The 20464-nt window shown below is 41.6% G+C and overlaps 1 protein-coding gene across 10 annotated transcripts in view; it reads right to left on the bottom strand.

Annotated features, from left to right (window-relative positions):
* Positions 1-20191, bottom strand: part of mef2aa (myocyte enhancer factor 2aa) — a 61867-nt gene extending 41676 nt beyond the window's left edge. For 8 of the 10 annotated variants that reach the window (XM_040132418.1, XM_040132423.1, XM_040132415.1 and 5 more), the window contains exon 1: positions 16034-16174. The gene's annotated coding sequence lies outside the window, so the exon portion shown is untranslated. Of the gene's footprint in view, positions 1-9415; positions 9451-16033; positions 16175-19958 lie in introns of those variants that run through there. The other 2 variants (XM_040132414.1, XM_040132413.1) reach the window with 2 other exon arrangements.
* Positions 20192-20464: the final 273 nt, after the last annotated feature.

Below are 20464 nucleotides of genomic sequence, written 5' to 3'. Positions count from 1 at the left end.
TCTAAACAACTACATTTCCCCTATGAGTACAAATGTAGAAAGGTTAACAACTCACACCAATAGATGCAGTCAGCAGTTGTGAGGTGAGGAAGCCAGGGGCCGAATTGGCAGTGAAAATGAAAATGACCAGTTCCAGTGGCACACAGTCATTATGGGTTACAGATGGACTGGCATTATGGTGTCTGGCTGTCTGAACTGGGGCTCCACTGTATGCAAACTTGACTTGAGATCACCTCACTAACTACCCACGCACGGCTGTCTGAGCCAGGAAAGTAACCGCCTGAACCCCCACAAAGAATTTCCCCAAACCACATCACAACAGGCCAGCGAGAATGACGGTGCTCTTGTTCCTTTACCATTTCACACACAAACTGACAAAGCAGTGTTCGAATTAGAGAGAGGTCAGGACAGGGATGGGTTCAGCTCCCCCGAAAGACATACCTAAGCCACCATGAAAGCAACAGTGGTGCAAGTTACAGAAAGTAATAATTTGGTAACCATCCACTGTGTTTATAAAATATTGAAACCTCTGGTGAATTTACTGGAATTGGATATCTGCTGTTGAATTCACTGTGTGTTTTTGAAGTTAATATAATAAAAAAATCTTGATTCTTTTTTTCTTTCATTTTGAGTAGTGGAGATTCTTTACATCGGAATTCAGTGGACTCTCAGAACAGATTTTTGTTTTAACAAATTAGTTCAATGTTTTTTTGCTGAACAGGCAAGTGATGAACTTGACAGACGACTGACCACTGTGGTGTATTTTATCCACATAGAGATAAGGAGATTTTTCTCACTGTGATCTGTATTGGTTGAGAGGGTTTATACTGTTTGCTGTTTATCAGTGGTCATAAAAACATTTTATTTTATTGCCTATGAAATTCATTGCACTAGTTTACAGTACTGTACAGTTTTATCAGTGTGCCTATGAGTGAAATTGTTTTTGGTTTAGAGGAGTTTATAATTCGCTGGATTAATCTATAATCATCTGTTGAGTCTGGTCTGAATTGGCCACAATAAGTTTTTGGTTTTTTTTGAGAGTGTGCGTATGTGAATGTGTTCATCCAAGTAACACATTACAGGATTATAACATGATGCTGCAGTCTTCTTCATTTTATAAAAGTCCAGTGAAACTGCACTTCCGAAATAGTTGGGACATTCTCACACATATGCAGACATGCGCACACTCTGACCTGTCTTTATGCAGAGGAGCTGTCACGGCAGGACAGTTCAAGTCTAGAGGCGTAATAGACTGTGTCATGACTTTTTTCTTACACAGATACAAAATGACAAGATGAGAGGGCCCTCAGACTGCAGGTGTGCTGCGCTCCCAACTTGGTGTCCACATTCATCAAACGTTAGTCAAAAGCTAAAACATGGCTCTGACAAAACCGAATTTTGAGGATTTGAATGGATTTCACTAGAATCTAATAGTGCGTTTGATCATATCACAACATACTTCAATGTAGATCAAATAATTTCTCAAGAACTAAGTGGGAAATTTTCAGTAGGCATCAGTACCCAGATAAACATGTCAGAAGATGTTCCGATTACAAAGGAGAACAGTGTCTGTACTGTGGCAGAGTACATGTTTGTGCGTGACATTCTGACGTCTCCTGAGTGCTAGAATGGGACAGAGTAGCTGTTTATGGTCCTAATCATGTGCTTTTTCTGTGCATGAGTGTGTGTGTGTGTGTGTGTGTGTGTGTGTGTGTGTGTGTGTGTGTGTGTGTGTGTGTGTGTGTGTGTGTGTGTGTGTGTGTGTGTGTGTGTGTGTCTGTGTGTGTGTGTAAAAAAACAAGGAGACGAAGAAATAAACATAAATAGAGAAGAGGAAAGGGGACAAACTTTATCTGGAAGCAGAAGCTGGGCAACACAAGGCTATGAGGCCACATCAATAAAGATGTACAGCCACACGGTAGATACTTGTTCACCCAGTGTGAACAGGAACCCCCTAACTACTGCATAAGTAGTACCAACAGTACCTCTGCAAATAAAGACAGGAGGGAATAACAGTTTAGGTCATTAACCTGGTTTGTACTAAGGATGCATCTATCCGATTTTTTGAATCAGTATCGGTAAACTGGAGTTAAACTAGAATTACTGCCTCGCAGTCGTATGCCTCTGCTAAACAGTCAAATTGTAGTTTACATCCATGTCTGTCCAGACGCATATATAATATGTAGTAAAGACTCTGAAGGAATTTTAGAAAAAGGATATTGGATGTTGCTGCAAAGAAGCTACAAACTGAAAAACATGGATGCTTCACACACATCTTCAACAGTTTTGAGGTGGGCAACCAAGATTAGTGTCACCAATTCAGTATCTGACCAAATAGGAAATATGGTCACAATCTTCCGTTCAGTTCCTGAGTTATGGCCAGAAAAGTGTTTTTGCAGAACATTATGATGTCACAGTGAAGTTGAACTTTGACCTTTTGGAATAAAATGTCATCACTTAATCAATTTATCCTATTTGACATTTCTGTGAAATTTTGTCATAATTAGCGCATGAATTCTTTAGTTATGGCCAAAAACGTGATTTGTGAGGTCACAGTGACCTTCACCTTTGACCTTTGACCACCAAACTGTAATCAGTTCATCCCTGAGTTCAAGTGAACGTTTGTGCCAAATTTCCCTCAAGGCGTTCCTGAGATATCGCGTTCAGGAGAATGGGATGGTCGAATGTACGGACGGACAGACTGAGGGACAGACGGATAACCCGAAAACACAACACCACCGGCCACGGCTGTCGCCAGGGCAGAGGCAAAAAAAAGGAGGAGCAACTTGTAATTGTGCTAAGGGAAGCCTTTTCAAAGTGGACAGACAGAGGACAGAGGGTGCAGCATCAGATCTGAACTTCTCTGATCCCAGCAGCTCGCGGCTACAATATTTGTAATGTCTGCACCTGTTCACAACACCTGTAATTCTATACCACAAACTGTGTGTGTTACATCTGTTAAACTTGATGGTCTCTCTGTTGTTACGTGGTCGATACAATTCGTAAACCCTTTTAAAAATGTACAGGCCTAAAAAGCACATTGGTGTAAAAACGTCTTCAATTATACTCAAGAAGTGATCTGCATTTACAGATTCACATTAGCTCAAATATCTCTTAATAAATTCCACAAACACAGGTTTGCAAATTTTACATTTTAGAAAAAAGAGCACTGGTATCGGATCGGTAGATGGTGTCAGCCAGTAGCTTGGGTTATAAAAAGTCGTATCGGTGCAAGTCTAGTTTGCACACAGCAGCACATTATAGCACGTGCACACCTGCGCTTCATTGCATACTCTTTAAAAAGACCTTGATAACATACATACACCTGGTGTACTTTGATATAAACTAGTCTAGCACTGAAAAACGCTTACCAAACATTTGTAACACATAAATCAATGTGCCGAGAATATGTCACCAAGGGAACGACCACAACAGCTTGACAGAAAGTCAATGTGACACGTCTAAAACAACGAGTCCATGCCGTGCTGTTGAACACACATGCAGTTTTGGCATATGGTATATCTTTACAAGTAACTAAGCATAAAAGCCAGTTCCAACCAGAGCCGCACAGACCCTCCATGACGAGGTGTGAGACTGGTCAATTGACAGGAGGGCCAGTCTGCCGCCTCCTCCCTTAAGAAAGACTGAGGAGACAATGGGAGGCTTAGTGACAGACCTGGCCCTTTCACGATCAATAAAACATGCTCAATTCCAATTGTAATTACCGGATCCAGCATGCCCTCCTCTCTCTCGGCTTGTAAGCCTGCGTTCATCTCCACTCAAAGTTGAGGCCTTACTCCTTCAACTGTTGTCCCATATAAAACATAAAATGACGTGGTAAATTTGTGTTGCATTCTGTATGTTTGTAATATGCTAAAACTGGATCAGCTAAATCTATACCACTATAATCTTTTCTAGTCTACATTTCAAATGTCCAAATAAAATCTAAAATATTGAAGCTATTCGAGCATTCATTCTATCCGACTTGTGTTAAAGAAGCACCCACTATGTGAGGCAAAGCATGCCTCTACTTCTTTTGAAGGTGATGGACAGCAGCCAAAGACTTGAGCATAGCCGTGACAGTTGCGCTTCCTGTGCAAGGCAGCGTTAGCCTCAGTATCCTACCACAGGCCGTGGGCAGACAAGACTCAACTTCCTGCCCCTCCACTTCCTGTTATTCAGGACCCTTCTACATGCCCTCTGCGGGGGAGTCAGAGGGAGCCATGGAGAGATGGAGAGGGAGAAGAAAGGGAGGGGACCACCTTGGGGACACCCTTCCCCTCTGATCCTTCCCCTTATTACCACGCTGACTGTAAGTCCAAGACTAAACAACAACAAAGGCTCATCTCTTTTGGCTTCGCTCTGTGTGCTTATTATGTTTACTGGAAGGATCATTACACAGGCTGGACAAGGTGCACTCGCTGCTTTCAGCCCCTCACTTTACAATTAGTAGGCAGAGACCTTTACTTGTTATTCAGACACTCCACCGGTTACATAAGAATGAATCACAGCTCTCAAAACACAAGTTAATATACATTGAAACAACATGATTATGACAGAGCTACATTTCTGACGGGATGCAACAGCCTCACACAGTAATCTGATGTGCAGTGATATGGAGTTTCTGTGAAATCATCCACGACAACATTCTTAAGTTTATCGAACCTAAAGTGTCAACACTGTGGCTCAGTTATGATTAGCTTCTGGCAGACTGGTGACATAACACAAAGCAGCCTAAATCCACAGTTTTACCGATTTGTTTCAACAGAGCCTTGACACCAGTGCAGTAGGAAATGAACATCCACCTCTTTGTTCTTGCTTTCATCAGGAGGTGCTGTACCTGTAAATGGGGCTGTTGGCCTGAGGGGAGTGGAGGCAAGCCAGCCCTCTCACGCTCTCTCCCTCTTCCCTTTTGTCAGAGTGCGCTTATCTCCCTCTCCAGCAGTGAAAGGCAGGATTGTGGCCCCAGCAGCATCACTGGTGTTAATGTCTCCTGATGCTAATCTGACACACTCAACAACCACTTTCTCCATAGCCTCTTTTCAGCCCTCCCCCTTCTTTCTTTCCTTCTGTCTTTTTCTTGCTTTTTCTTATGATTTCTTCTTTTCATTTTCATTCTTTCATTCTTTGAACTCATGTTAAACATTCCCTCACCTCAGTTTCCAAGGCAACTAATGAGATATAATTAATAAGAGCTATCGCAAGGGCATGCGAACAAAAAAGTGAAAAAGGAGGCTTTGAGAAATTTAGAGAGAGGTGGGGCAGTCTGCAAATCATGGACTTTCTGCAGCACTTCCCCTTCCTCTGTAATGCATTGCTGCGGGTGACATTTCTCATACCGGAGAGTGATTTAAATAACATTTAAAGGAAAGGCTGAAATGATTTCAATATGAATAGCTTGAAGGTTTTAAAGGAAAACCAAATACATATAGTTTGCACAAAAGAAAACCCTGCAGGCCTAAATCTTGAGATTGTAAAATTAAGATAAATCTTTAATAGATTGCTTACAGATTTAAAGCCATGTAAGAAGGTCATCAAGCATCTTCCTTGTCTTTTTCATTAAGCAATATATTTCCCCTACATATTGAATCAGTCTGAACATAACTCAATCAAGTAAGGTATAAAAATGCATTGTTCAAAAGGAGACAGTGACCGGGACAGTCACAAAGCCAGCGGTGACAGTCTGCACTAAAATGGCAGCCGAGCAGACAGCGAGTGGTTAATCTGCCCTGATGACTGGTAGCTCAGTCCAACTCTCCAATGACCCAGCTGTAATCCCACATTGGATCAATGCAAGTTCAAACAATCCTCCATGCTGCTAGCACCTTGCTTGGGCTGGGGGATGGTGCTGAAAGACGGGGACCAGGAGACAGAAAGCTACTTATCACCTCCAAAATGACATCAAAAGGAAAGAATACCCCACAGGATGAACCTGTTCTCACTGAGAAAATGTTTCACTGTAGGCCAAGTTCTGCGGGCGGCTGAATGGAAATGATGTCGCTCTTCAGATAAATACTGGACATGTATCCAATCTACAAAATCTGAATGACGATGAGTGGATATAACAACCAATAACCGAAGGACATCATATGCTGACAGCATTACCAGGCAGACATCCTCCATCGCACTCTCACACTACTGTCAGGGGATGAGAGGACTATGCAAGGTGACTTTGACTAAGTGCCTTGGGGTTTCATGAGAAAACGCCATTGACATTACATTAATTTCATGTCTCTTTTTTAACTGACTTAGTGCCACGGAGTCCCGGATACCACGAAAAAAATGAAACCAGACATTTTGCTCTAGCTTCAAGGCACAGGCAGTGGGGATCTAGAGGCCAAGAAGAGAAAAGTGACAAATGGATGACATGATCAGCTACCAACTTTTTCCTTACTTCAAGAGTCATTCAACACAGGGACGAGACATTTGCTCAAAAGAGCAGGATAAATGTTAGTCAGAAACTTTCCACTGCACTTCACGTGTGTTTGGGTTTGATAGCAGGTGTGTGTATGAAAGAGAGACATAACGAAAACAAGAGAGGAAGGGAGGGACTGTCAGACAGAGAGAGTGGGAGAGAAAAGACAGTATGACTGTGTTAACTATGTGGAAAGATGTAAAGGAAACAAGACTAAAAGAAGCACCCCGCGCCCATCCCATCCCACCTCTGTGGTAGTGTGCGGCAGCGGCGTTGTAACATAATTACTGCTGGGACACTTCTATTCCCAATGATCCATTTGCGTCAGTCAGGTTTTCGAGGCCCAGCCAATGAATGGATTCTCAGTTTCTCAAGGATAAAGAGATGACCCTCTCCAAGCAGTTATATCCATTTCATGTAGCAAAGCTACTCTTCTCCTCAAGGTAAATCCCTAGATGCATATTTGAGTGAAACTTTTATGAACAAAGAAAATGATGATAACTTCCTTGATGCAAGGGCAGGGTGATGAATTATGTCTCATTAAAAATGAATTTGCTTGTCAACTGAGAAATTATAGACATACAGTACAGTTTCTATAGTGTCCTACCAGCACCAACTACTACCATTACGTTTCAATCACAGAGCTAAGCATCCGATTTTCCAAAAAAAAATCCTTTTCAGGCAATCTTTCAAAAACGTATAACATAATAACATTTAATACTGTTCCGAAGATATCTCCACAATTCCTGAAGACACTTCTAACCATCTAGATGAAAAAAAAAAGAGAGAGAGACACCAACTGGGGAGTGTCAAGCTGTTCAGGCTACAGTATTTCTCATAGTAACACAGACTAATGCATACTTGAGAAACTTCTCTTAGTTTAACGTCTTGACCCTTAGAAATAATTTCTGATCAGCCAATCCACAGTATGTCATGCTATGTCTGTACAATGCAATTGACAGACTAATGAATAAGTACTCACTTCATATTAACCCCACCGGTTTAACAAACTATGTCTCTGAGCAAAAACCCTCCATCACCAACATTCCTTATGACAGTATGTCAGTTTAACAAGCCAGTGTCTTGACATGGCACAACACCAGTATTCAGGAGTCTTTATGGATGAACACTTCCTGTGTCACACTTTGCTCTGACTGCTAAAGTTACATGTTACACATCCGAGTGAGTTTTATTCTGTTTTCACCATTTCATTACTTTTTATTGCTTTTTGCCAGAGGTGTAATTTTTTAAAGTCTTCTCACTCTTTCTGTTTATCTAACACTTGCACACAGACACACAAACACACATGCACAAAAAAACAAACTCATGCATGGTCCTAGAGGTTTATAAATTTGCATAGCATTATAGTGTAGTGCTGTGGTCTGATATGGTACAATGGCATGTATCAATTTGCATGGTTGTCTATCATCAGATGGACTTCTCACCAGGGAATAATAATAATGCCAACACCATAGGGAGCAGCCCCCCCACCCTCCCAGGAACCCTGCGAGTTGTGTTATGTGCCATGGCAGCCTTTTGATGTTGCGCAGACCGCAACACAGAAATGGTAAACAGTGAAGATGAACCAAGATCTTCCTCCAGGGGGAATCCACAGTGTAAGGATATTAGGGACATCATGCATAATGTGTCTCAGCAGTAGTGCATTTACCCAATCTCAACCCATCTTTGGAAAAACTGAGATTCGAGATATTCAATTCTCCCCCAGTGTTTGATGATCAGCAGGCAGATTTCACTAAATAAATAGTGGGTCATATTGTTTAGGATTATAGTTACAGTCTGCCTTCAGAGAATGGCCGTTTTTAATGGAAAAAATTAAAAAGTTCAGAATAAATATTTGATTTTCTCTTCCCATTTTTATCTTCCACTTGATGCCTCTTTCCCACAGTGTTCCATTACATAAAAGGTTTATGCAATCTGAGCAGTGAGTATGGCCATGAGTCATAACAACAGTGAAAGGAGCTAGCTAAAGTAGCATTTTTTTTTTTTTCTTACAGTTTAATGTTATAGAATTAGTCTTTTAATGATTTCTTACCGGCTTTGTGATTCACACATTTCATTTCATGTAAACATATCAAATAAAGCAACTGCTCAGCAATTTCTGAAAAGACAGTATGACACATTGAGGCTGGAAGTGGCAGGAAATGTCTAAAATCTGAGTGTGTAAAAGGTTTGTCATGGGGTTTTATGCCATTTGGTTTTATGTGACACACTAGGAGACGTTCTGCACGTTCTGAATCTGCTTTGTGAATGATGTGTTTTAACAGTAAACAGCAGTTTTAAAAGAAGACTATCCCTCAATGCCCTGTTTTCACCAGGCAGATGTGACAAAAAATATGCAAGGCAGATCATTTCTTTATTACTGATACAACTTGGCAGACTGACTTCAATCTGAAAGATGAGAGGATTTTTCTCTCGCGTGTCTATCTCCATTTGAATATCTATTGACATCAATGAACAGCATTCACTGAGCAAATAATCTAAGGGGCATTTCTGCAGCTACAACCCAGTTTCTCCCAAATCAGATGATGTGTGCTAGCTGTCACATGAATACTGTGTGCAAACACTGTGATAGAGAGAGAGGGAGATAGACAGAGAGAAAGAAAGAAAGCGAGACCCCCACAGGCCCTGCTGCTGTTCACCTCTCCAGGAATCTTTTTAGTCAAACTGTTTGCTGATAGCCTCTGGTCCTGAGTCCCAGGGCCAACGGCTGATGATGGATAACCCCCCCCCCCCCCCCCCCCATATACGTTCTGAACACCCTTGGCAGTTGGACCAGCAACAGAGTTTGAGGGGAGGAGGGGGAACACAATCAACAACACAGTCTGACATGAATACAGGCTGGCAACAACTCACTGGTGAAAAAATTACACCATTTTCACCTAGATTTGCAGCCGACAGCATGCAGATGGAAAGTGGACTGGGAGAAGGGGATAGGACAGACTGGCAGGCACACAAACAGCGGGCAGACTCAACACCTACCTCTTGATCCCAGTCACAATATAGAGAGCCGGGATCTAGGGGCCGGAGATTCAAGGACAATAACCTTATGGATGGAGTTGATTCAAAAAAACTAGTTTTAACGGAATTGAAAAAGCAATATTGATGATATGGCTTTCCAGAGTGCAGAGATTTTTAAATTGTGCCCACTCAAAGAATAAAAAGGAGTAATGTTTACCCTTTTACAAACCTTTTACAAGCCATGGAAAAGTCCCATGGCATGTAAAAATCATACTTGACATGCCTTATATTTCCCCTAAAGTTGGCAAGCTCAAAAAGACTTTTTATCATCCTGAATCTGCACACACAACATAAAACATAACATGACATATCTCAGTATCATGTACAACAGTTTGGAAATTAATGCTCTAGCGAAAAGACCATACATAAGGCTTTGTAGTGTTCATGCTGCTAGAGCACAACCCTAACAGCGGAGAGGAAGACAACTTTGAACTGCAAGTCAGAGCCCTGCGGTGGACTGAAGCAGCTTCCAGAGAGTAGAGGGGTCTGGGTCACTTCCCTGTTCATATGTCTGATGTTTGCTACGAAATAATGGGAGGAATCACATCCCCCCCAGCTGTCCTGGTTCACGGGGCTTCTCAGACAGACAGAAAAACAAGGATATCGCAGGCCAGGCCTCCTTCCTGCAGCTCGGGGGGCCACAGGGCTTGCCCAGCTGCAGGAGATCCAGCTCTTCCTTCCAGCAGCTACTGGACTTTTAGTCAATGGGCTCACTGTAGGAGCTGTGACACCCAGGTCTCACAGCTGTATTTACTACACCAGCCACTGGTAAACAGTTTTCCATGGACTCTACTTCATACTATCTTGGGTAACATAATGGGATCCTTGATTAAATGGTGATAAAGGTTGTAAGAGATGTTTCAAATCGCTTATTTTAGCACTCTGTAACAGCATAGTAAACATCACAGAGTTTACCAGACTTTGAAGAAAGTTTGCTTTGCACACAATTCAACTGTTTGTCTGCTCATGATGCTTCTACTTAATCAACTCTATACAAAGCCGGGGAAGTTAAATCTCCAGTGAGAGAGAAAGATCTACAGTAGAGCATCAGGAATTCAATACAGTGGGGTATATTAGCAATCATGGGAGATCTTTTGATCTAGTAAATTAGATTATAATATATTCCTTTGATTTATGTATGTCTCATTAAAATTCAGTTAAAATGCAACTCAGCAAAGAGATGTCTTTCTTAACTTCTTTTTCAACTATCAGTTTTGCTTTACACATGATTCAACTTAATATCGCCTTAGTATTGTGTAGCAACATAGTCGCTCACTATTATTACGTCTCCATGCAAGGAAATGTCTGTTTCATGTATACAACAATTAGAAAACAAGCTAAGAAATAATGACTAACTAAACCACAGGACACACGCGTTTGGCCTACATGTCTTCTAAGTGTGGCCCACTCGCTTTTGAGATGATGCACAGTGTGATTCTGTGGTTTCTCTTTCACTCCAGAAAGCCAAGGAAGGAGGAGGTGGCATCTTTGAAAGGTGCTAAACAAGTTTGCTCCACTGCATGCTTCCACAGTCTACCGTCCCAAACCACACAGTGCTCATGTGCTATTATTCTAGCCAGTTGCCAGCAACTGAGGGAATTTGAATTGATGTATGGCGCTTTATGAATACAAAAAATTTCAAAAGTCCGCCAACCTGAAGGACCATATAGGTCATTTGTGCCTACCATTTGATACGACCCATAAGAACACCTGAAATAGCATTCCTGCAACGGCAGGCATGGCAGACCTTCATTGCGGTTGAGCTTATGGAACCGTCATGGTATGGTTAGGTTTAGAAACAAAAACTACTTGGTTAGGTTTAGGGAAAGGTCATGGTTTGGATTAAAAAAGGTAAGAGGACCTTCGTTGTCCCGCAGTTAAGGTTGTGGAACAGTCATGGATGACTATTGGTTTCAAAACGGGAGAAGAACTGCAGTCTCCTGTGTCAAAGTCCTGTGTCTTGTTCACCCGTCCATCCACCCCAACCTCCTCCTAACGCGGACTTTGGCGCTCTATATGTTACATCGCATGACTTTCTCCTTTACTCCCGTCATAATTATTATGGCCGCTGGAAGTCACCTAACAATTAAACGTAACTATGGGTGGTATGGCGTCGTTTTCTAGAGGACAGTCCCTATTTTAGGATACTACTGTGGTGACAGTGGCTATGTAACACCATGGATTTGTCTGTTTGTATTCAGAGTCACAGTCAGCGACCAGTATGGATGAGTAGTGAGACACGGACTAGGATCACAGTGTTGAAAGCAGATTAACAGCAGATTTGGAGTGCAGCTCTGCTTGAGGATCTTCTTGCTGATTCCAATGTGTGGTCCAGGTTGAAGAGGGGAATAGACCTCCAGTCAGGCCTTGTTTGGAAGAGCAGGGGAGGCAGGGAAAGACAGTGCGGCCTTAAGCTGCTCTGCCCTGCTCAGCAGCACATGTGCTGAGTGAGCCAAACAGGGTGGCTTACCACCAGAGGTCTCAGTCAAGGGCAGGACAGTTGAGAGGTCACTACTAGCTGTCTTGCTATACAAATGGTGCCTCAGCAAGTGATAAATTCACCCTCTGAGCTTACATCAAGCTATTAGAGGGCCTAAACAATACTGGAGATTCTCCAGAGTTCCTGACTGCCAGTGAAATTTAGCTATTTTATGAAGGAGCAATCTGCTTGTATTACATTTATTAATTATAAATATTAGAAAAGTAAAAACAAAACAAAACACTTTTTAAGTCAAGTAACAGCCTTAGTATGAATTCTATTAACTGACTTTGTGATATCTGAAAATTACAAGTCAATGTACTCAATGTGTTTTAATGTTTGAAAGAAAATTCCTTTTACTCTGAATCAACCAGTCCATGTAAAACAGTAAGTACCATTTAGCAAGTTAATGTTGTCTGACACCCAGTGCATGCCCAGATCAGTGGCTCACAATCACACCACATGAACATCCTGTCTAATATGAGAAGCACGTGCAAATGCCTCACAGGGAGAGGGCCAGGGACTGGACCCAGGATCTCCTTGCAGTTAGGTACCAGTGCTAACCAAAGGCCCACCGTGACGCCCCCTCACTCCGGATATTTGCAGGTACAAGTGACCTATTTACTATTAACCAGATGCAGAAGGGAAAAAAATTTTTTTAAATGTGTCTCTTGACTTCAATTTAAAGTAACAAAACTTTCATGCTTTAAATGTATAGGTTAGTTCTGATAATTAGCTTGCTGTACAAAAACAGAAATGATGAAAAAAAATGTTCATATTAAGATGAATATTTGTTTACCAAAAAAAAAAAAAAAAAACAGCACAGGACTTTTCTTGTTAGTCTACAGGGGACAGTCTACAGTTAGCTGCGGTCTAAAACATTATCTGCCAGGCTCAAGATTCTGCATCCAGACTCCAGGTCTCACAGGAGAATGCTGGAATCTCCATGTTGATGCTCCAATAAACAATGAATCGTGTTACTTAGATGATTTTGTTGGTCAAAGAGAAAGTTTAGAAGTTACACTGAGCCAATGAACATTATCATGCCACAGATGGTTTAATTTTTTTTTTAACTTTTTTTAATTTTTATTTTTTGCCATTTCAAGCATGATATACTACCAAAATATAGAGCTAAAATCAACTGTATAAAGAAAAAAGGAGCGAATGACAATTATTAATTTAAAAGAAAAGAGTGCTGTAGTTAATTGTTGTCTCTGAATTTATGCAAATTTACTGTCAGTACCTTATTATAGCCAGTTTCATCGACCAAACCAACCAAGAATCTGTTTTCAGTATGTGCTAACTCCGCCAGAAAAGTCAGCTGCACTTAAAACTCACTTGCCAAATGTATAGTACGAAGATAACAAACACCCCTGTATAGATGCCACTTCAATGCTGCACATGAAAACATTATTACATAAAGCCAAATGATTTAAAAATAGATTTACAATCGTGTCAAAAATTAAAAATATATAAACCGATTGTAAAACAATTGTAATATCCATAATTGCTGTAATGTAAAAGCTAGATTTGCAGTATAAAAGAACATCTCCGCTTACCAAACAATCAAAGGAACACTATCCCCTTTATTGGACCAAGAATGTTCAGCTTCTATATCTTATTTTTCATTCAATACATCCTTGGCTTCCAGTGAAAGCCAAGGATGTATTGGAAAAATGGGAAAATGTCCTGGGAGGAGGACAGTGGAGGAGAAAGACTTTCACTCAGTTATTCAGAGGCATCATGTAAACGCCAGCATTCTCTTTCTGACAACCAGCGTTAATTGCAGATCCGACTCGCCCACACACTCCACATTTCTCCTGGAAGGAGAAGCTGAGACACCGATATTGAAGTGGGATGAGGAGAGCAGTACAAGATGCTGCAGCTGCCCGTTCCTCGCACCGTCACCACCTCTCATTTCTCCCTTTCCACTGAGAACTTGTGCTTAGACGCTAGGATGCACTTGTGCACATTTACAGAGACAAGCAGGGGCACACAAACATAACACGTTCAAAGGCTAAAGCGTTTAATAAACAGCGGTAGTCGTTGTGGAATATCATCCATCTATCTCGCATTACTGCATCATCCTGTCCATGATTAAATGATACAGGGTAAAATCTAATAGTCATATTATCAAACCTCTCCCTGTGTGTGTGTAATGGCAAAGGTAGAGCATTCGGGATCTCCGAGGTTAGAGCAACAGTTCACCGCATTCATGAGAAAGACATTTATGATGACTCTATCTGTGCCTTCACAGACATCATATTCATTCCTTTGACTAATATACAACATAAATTGTTAAAATGATATTCATTTCAGCAGCACTGAAAGAATCCCTCATCCACACAGTAGACATAAGAGCTCACGTGATGTGGATCACGGTACTGACAAGGCCTGGGGCAGCACAGAAGCTAATGACTGCAGATTGGAGGGTGCTTTATGCTTTGCTTTAGAAATCACCGGCAACCAGTTGGTATGGTAATGTACATGCCGTCAGAACAGCGGTAACATAAAACGGACAGTGAAAAATACCATCGGGCTTTAGTAGTGCTGCAACAACTCGAGTCCCTGAAGAATTACTTTAACAGTCAAATTTGTCATTGGTTCAACCAGATGACTGCGGTAAATACATTAAGTAGTTAAATGTTTATTATTGGGGTTAATGCAAAGTGATCATTTTAAAATATATGTAACTAAACAATCCACTGAATACACAGCTCTTGAGGATAGACAGTTTACATCTGCAGGATTGTATCCACAAAAACAACACAAAACACACTTTACAAGTTGCAATATGTCATACGACCAAGAATTTTCCAAAGACTAAATTCATACCAGTATTAACTTTGTGGTATTTTCTGTTACAACTACTCCTTCTGTACAATATTAATGAGACATGTAGGGTGTAGGCATACAGTAGAAAACATTTGAGAAGGTCAAATTACTGTTGGCCATTGCTCACTGTGGCCAGGGGTTAAGGTCACAAGAGACTGAGAGATTCAAGGAACCACCCCGCAAATGGGATCTTCAAGTGATTTTCTTATGCAGTGAGACGTCTATCAAGACAAAGATTGCCTCTAAAACATCTCGCCTTAATTAATTAACCCCCGTCATCCCTTTTAAATAAAGTAATGGCTGGGTTTGTTTACTTTATCTTCAGGAAATACGCCATACTATCGGATACAGACGCCCGAATCACTGTGTGACACGTTAAAAGTGCCAAAATAATCTTAAATTTGATGTTCGATGTCCCCTCTTGTTAAATGGATAAGAGTATGTTGTGGATATACAGACACAACGGCGTGTAGGGCTGTAACCAATTGTGACGATGCCTCGGTGCACGGGCTGACCAGCACCATCTAGATCTCAACACCACCCACAGAACTGGCAACTGGCCTTGGCGCTTATATGGAAAATTCAAAACGTACGTAAGAATTATTATATAGGTTAAATTCAAATAAGTTTGGGGGGGGGGGGATAAACGGTTCCGAGAAGTGGCATAATGTGAAAACGTATCATTTGCTGTAAACTCGCTATCCGACCTCAACTTCTATTTCCACGATACTGTCAGTGCGTGAACTGCAGCCCGCTGTTGTTGTGACGCCTCAGCTGTGTTATTACATACACACCGATTATTATTCTCGCCCAAACGACGCGCCTGCTTTACGAAGTGCATTTCGATAATTCACACTTTCGATGCCACCGGGTTTCAACTGGGCAATTCGCGAAAGCGACACCCCGGGGCAGTGACGGCCAAGCGTGTTGCCGGCGCACGACTGTTTACGATGAATCCTGGAAAAAGTTTCTCGCCTTTGACTGGTATCAACAGCGCGCGCGCCCGACCGGCCGTTTTTCTCACGGCATCCAAACCTTCGCCGATTCGCTTCACGTGGCGAACGTTAAGTGACACGACGCGGCTTTTACATTCTCTATCTGGCATCAGGCACGTACCCCGGAGAAGACAGATAAATAGATTAATGCCTCCCGACTCCCAAATCCACTCTACATCTCCCTCTTGCGCTTTTCTCCCCTCACTCACTGTACAGCTACAGCAGCGCTGCCACACTCAACGCAACATTGTTTCTATTTCCGTTACTCACCTTTACTCCCAAGTCAGTCGCTGTATATAGACACTCTATATCGGTGGCTCCCGCGGATAAACGTAATTTCAGTTCACATTTACACGCTGACTGCTATTTTAGGGGGAGCTGACAAACTCAGAAAAGCCAGTCTTCCTCTTGTCAGTGAGAGACTCCTCCCCTTATCTGACGAACTGCCCCTCTCTCTCTCTCTCTCTCTCTCTCTCTCACACACACACACACTGACAAACACACACATACACGCGTGCACACACACACACACACACACACACACACGCGCGTGTACACACACACACTTACATACACACACCTACACACACACACTTAAATACACACACACACACACACACACACACACAGTCAAAACATTGGGACAAGTTGGAAAAGTCTCTGTTTATTCCCTAAGTCTTAAAAAACGCAAATAAAGTAAAAATGAATCTGAGATGTGTTGGACTTGGTACAGCAGACAACACACTCTTTGCTGATTATTATTGTTACGTAGCTTTTTTTTTTTTTTTTAACAGATTGCTGTCACTTGATTCGTGTCATATTCGTTATCAAAACAACTCTGTCCCAAATCACCCCCGAGAGTGAGACAGTTTACAGTGTGTAAAAAAAAAAAAAAAAACTTATGGAAACTTTGTCCGAACTTACAGGCAAAATGACCAAACTACACAGTACAACTATCTGGAGCAAACACCGCATTCATATCGAAGTACATTTTGTTTTTTCCTCCAGGCTGACTACAGATTTGGGCGACCACATTCCCGAATAGCTCGGCTCAGCCTCATCACATTAGATACATTTGACGTCATATCGCTAAGACAACAGCGATGGAATTCGGCGCGAAGGACACTTCGCTCAGCCAATGAAAATCTGCAGCGTCTGTGGCGCAGCCAACCAGGGGAGGAAGGCGGGACCGTATTGATTCTCATATGAGCCTGTCACGTGTACGTGCAGGGATCAGAGGAGGTGTGGTGCCTGGACCGCCGTACTCTCTCTGCCGGCGTGTCGGAGGCAGGTGCGATAGAAAAATAGAGCCCAGTTATCATTTACCGGTCCAAATATGTATTCGGTATGGGATCGGAAGATCATGTGACCGGGTTTAGCCAGGGCACTAGAGTAGCTACAGAAGCAAATGGAAAGAGCGTGAAGAAATTCAGCAGTTTAAACCTGGGGTCAAGGGAACAGGGCTACCTGTTGTCCCATCTAGGGCTTGAATTCAGTGAAGGGAAGTACCCGAGTACATAGTTTACTCGAGTTTTTTTCCATCATCTGCTACTTGTGCTACATTTCAGAGGGGGATATTTTTACTCGTCTACATTTATCGGACAGCTGTAGTGATTACAGATTAGGATTTTATCTAGAGAATCTAAGATGATCTCATAAATATGATGTATTGCTTTATATGAAACTACTCAGCGATATATGAAGTGGTTAAGATGAGCTCCACCTTGACCAGCTACAACATCAAAATGCTGCTTACACGTTGCTGCCTCACTATTAATCTAATTATGTAATAAAACTGTAAAAATGTATAACTGATTGGCTGTTTCCCCACCATAATGCGTACTTTTACTTTTTATACTTTGAATAAAATTGTGTTGATAATTCTCCCATATTTTTACTTAAGTAAAAATTCTGAATGCAGGACTTTTATCGTGGTATTGCTACTTATACCTAATTATGCGACATGAATCACTCTTCCACTACTACTTACTTACTGCAGAGTTGACACAGGAGTTGCACAAAGTTTCACAACATTAGACTACTCATTACCTGGAAGCAAAGGCATGTCATGTTGCTTTTGAATGACTCCCTCTGTCTCATATGACTTCATCATTCAGGTCACAGGACTTCATAAACACATCATTACTGAAGTTTGAAAGCATTAAGATTTCTTTCTTTGCTTTAGAAATAGCAGCAATTTGATATCTCTGCAAACAGAATCAGTGATTTAATGGCACCATTGCCCTGGCTGAACAGTAAAAAAAATTATTTAGGCATCCTCTCCTAATGACATCCTGTTTCATTACACAGCATGCTCACTAATGAAGGAGAAGGGTTTTCACAAAGGATGGCTGCTGCTGTATGTAGCTCATTTGTATTAGTCTAGTATAGTCTGGTCCCTAGTGTATTGTGCTTCCTTTGTCACCAGTTAGTCCCAGTTCCACAGGAAAAGGTCGTGTCTAGTCTTCCTCATTCCTCCTGATTGTTCAGGGCTCTAGGCCTGGAAGTCACAACTGTCCTTAATGATTTTTAATGCCCATGCAAAACGGTTCTTTCACTAAAATCAACAAGTTAATATATATAAATTAAAGTCACAATAATTATGTCTCCTTATGTCATAATCTATAACAATGCAATAATGGTGAAATTTAAAAGACAACTGCTTGAAGTTTATTCAATTTAGTTGCACTTGTCTGAATTATCCTGCTCCTGGCTCCTGGCCATGCACCGGTTCAGGTTAGATGAGGGCGTTCCTTGTGGCCACGTGAAGTGATGTGGGTTAGCTCTTCCTGCAGTTTGCTTGAGCTTTGGTCCACTTTTGCTTTGCTTTGCAAACTCTGGCTCCAAAATGGGCAATATTAAAGGACCCAGGAATTCCACCTGCTCGGTTTTAACAGGCCAGCGGTGATACTGTATAACGATCACTCTGTCCATTGTAATCAATGACAGTTGCGTCTAACTACACATTACAGGAAAATGATGTGTGCAACAGGCCCATTCAAAGTGAAAGAAAAAAAAAGTTGCATAGTAAATGCTAAACCAAAAGGGCATGGTAGCCACACTGATGATTGATCTATAGTACTCCCATCCGCTTCTCACACACAGCAGTCCTTCATGTTGCACCATAAGACTGCAGCTTATTCGCAGGGTAATGCGATATGTTTATGTGCTTGTTGGGGAGCTTTAGACTGTTACTTGTCATTTTTGTTTTTTTCCAGATTACTATGTATTCATGAGTACCAATGATAGTTTTGGCAGGTTTTCCTTGCGAATATAGAGGCACATTTTCAATCAAATCTGTAATTTTTATGATTATACTGTTATGCCAAATTCATTTCCTTTATTATGTGGGTGGCTCAGATTGTGTTCCATGGCAACCAGAGATGCTTTTATGGTAGAGATGTTGTACTGGACACCAGCTCTGATAAACTCACTTCAAACTGACGTCCCAGGACTGGCTTTCTAAAAACTCCGCACTCATTCAGTTTTCCTTGTTTTCTACTGATCTTGACATAAGCCATCATTCATACTGCTGCTTAATCATGTGAGTGTAGTATTTTAATCATCGAGGAAAAATTCAATTTTTTTTTTTACCATCTTCTAAAAAGTATCCAAAATTGAAACCATATTGGCAACATTTCATCATATAAAAGTGGGACAGCATAAAATTACAAATTATTTAAAAAACAATATCAACTGATAATACATTGTCCTCTCACACATGAATGTTATTATGGTGTTTCCTGTGCATTAGACAGTGTGTAACAATAGACATGAAAAAAAAACAATTAGACAGAAACAGTCCCCAGCTGTTTTCTTGGAGTGCTTTCAATCAGTAAAGTTTCTGCTGTGTAGTGGTTCTTTGTGAGTTCAGGCTGATGCCAACTGACAACAGTGTGGATCCAAATTGCTCTCAGCATCTCCTTTAGCAGCGCGTTTGTGTCGACACACACCCCTCCCATCTTCCCAAAGTGATGCCAGCAATAGAAAAAAAAACAGTGATGCTAGCAAAAATACAACCAACACTAAGGTAGTGATTTACAACAGCTCATTAAATTTCACCTGAACGTATGTAATCTTGTATTAGATTCACAATGAAAACCTGAATCAAACTTGACATGACATTGGCATTAAATGGCATCACACGTCCACCATGTGCAAGGAGTCAAGACCTTTTGTGACACCTGTGTCTCACCTGTTTGTTGTTGTTGCACAGACACCTTCACAGAACCTGCTGTTCCAACCTTCTCTTCCTGCACGTATTTACTCTCTTTATCTCTTCTTTTGATTCTGTCTGCAACTCTTCCTCTTCTTTCTGTTGCCTTTGTTTCACGCTGCCCATTGATTTATCTCAAAGCCAGACCAGCTGGCTTTGGATGCTTCCCTCCGAGCCCTAAGAGGCCCGTCCTCACACCCTGTTCTTCCTCTTGTCCCTTGGTCTCTCTGCCGGCAGAGAGCAAGGGGGGCAGTGGTTTGAAGAGTAGGACCCCAGATGGACATAGACATGTCGGGCATGCGTTATGCGATGGGGCTTGGCTCAGAGCTCTCTGGACCAGCCACAGCTGTCACTCATAACTCCAGAAGGTGTCGAGGAGTTTTCTCTCCTCTCTCAGAAGACTGGAAAGAATACAAAAATTTAAATTTCTACAACATAGAGAACAGTTTTAGAGAAAATGCTTGTAAGTTTATGTGAGATTCTTC

Source organism: Xiphias gladius, chromosome 8 (assembly GCF_016859285.1).
Source record: "Xiphias gladius isolate SHS-SW01 ecotype Sanya breed wild chromosome 8, ASM1685928v1, whole genome shotgun sequence".
NCBI lineage: Eukaryota > Metazoa > Chordata > Actinopteri > Istiophoriformes > Xiphiidae > Xiphias > Xiphias gladius.
Note: the sequence above shows the minus strand (reverse complement) of the source record. Positions and strands in the feature narration are given on the sequence as shown.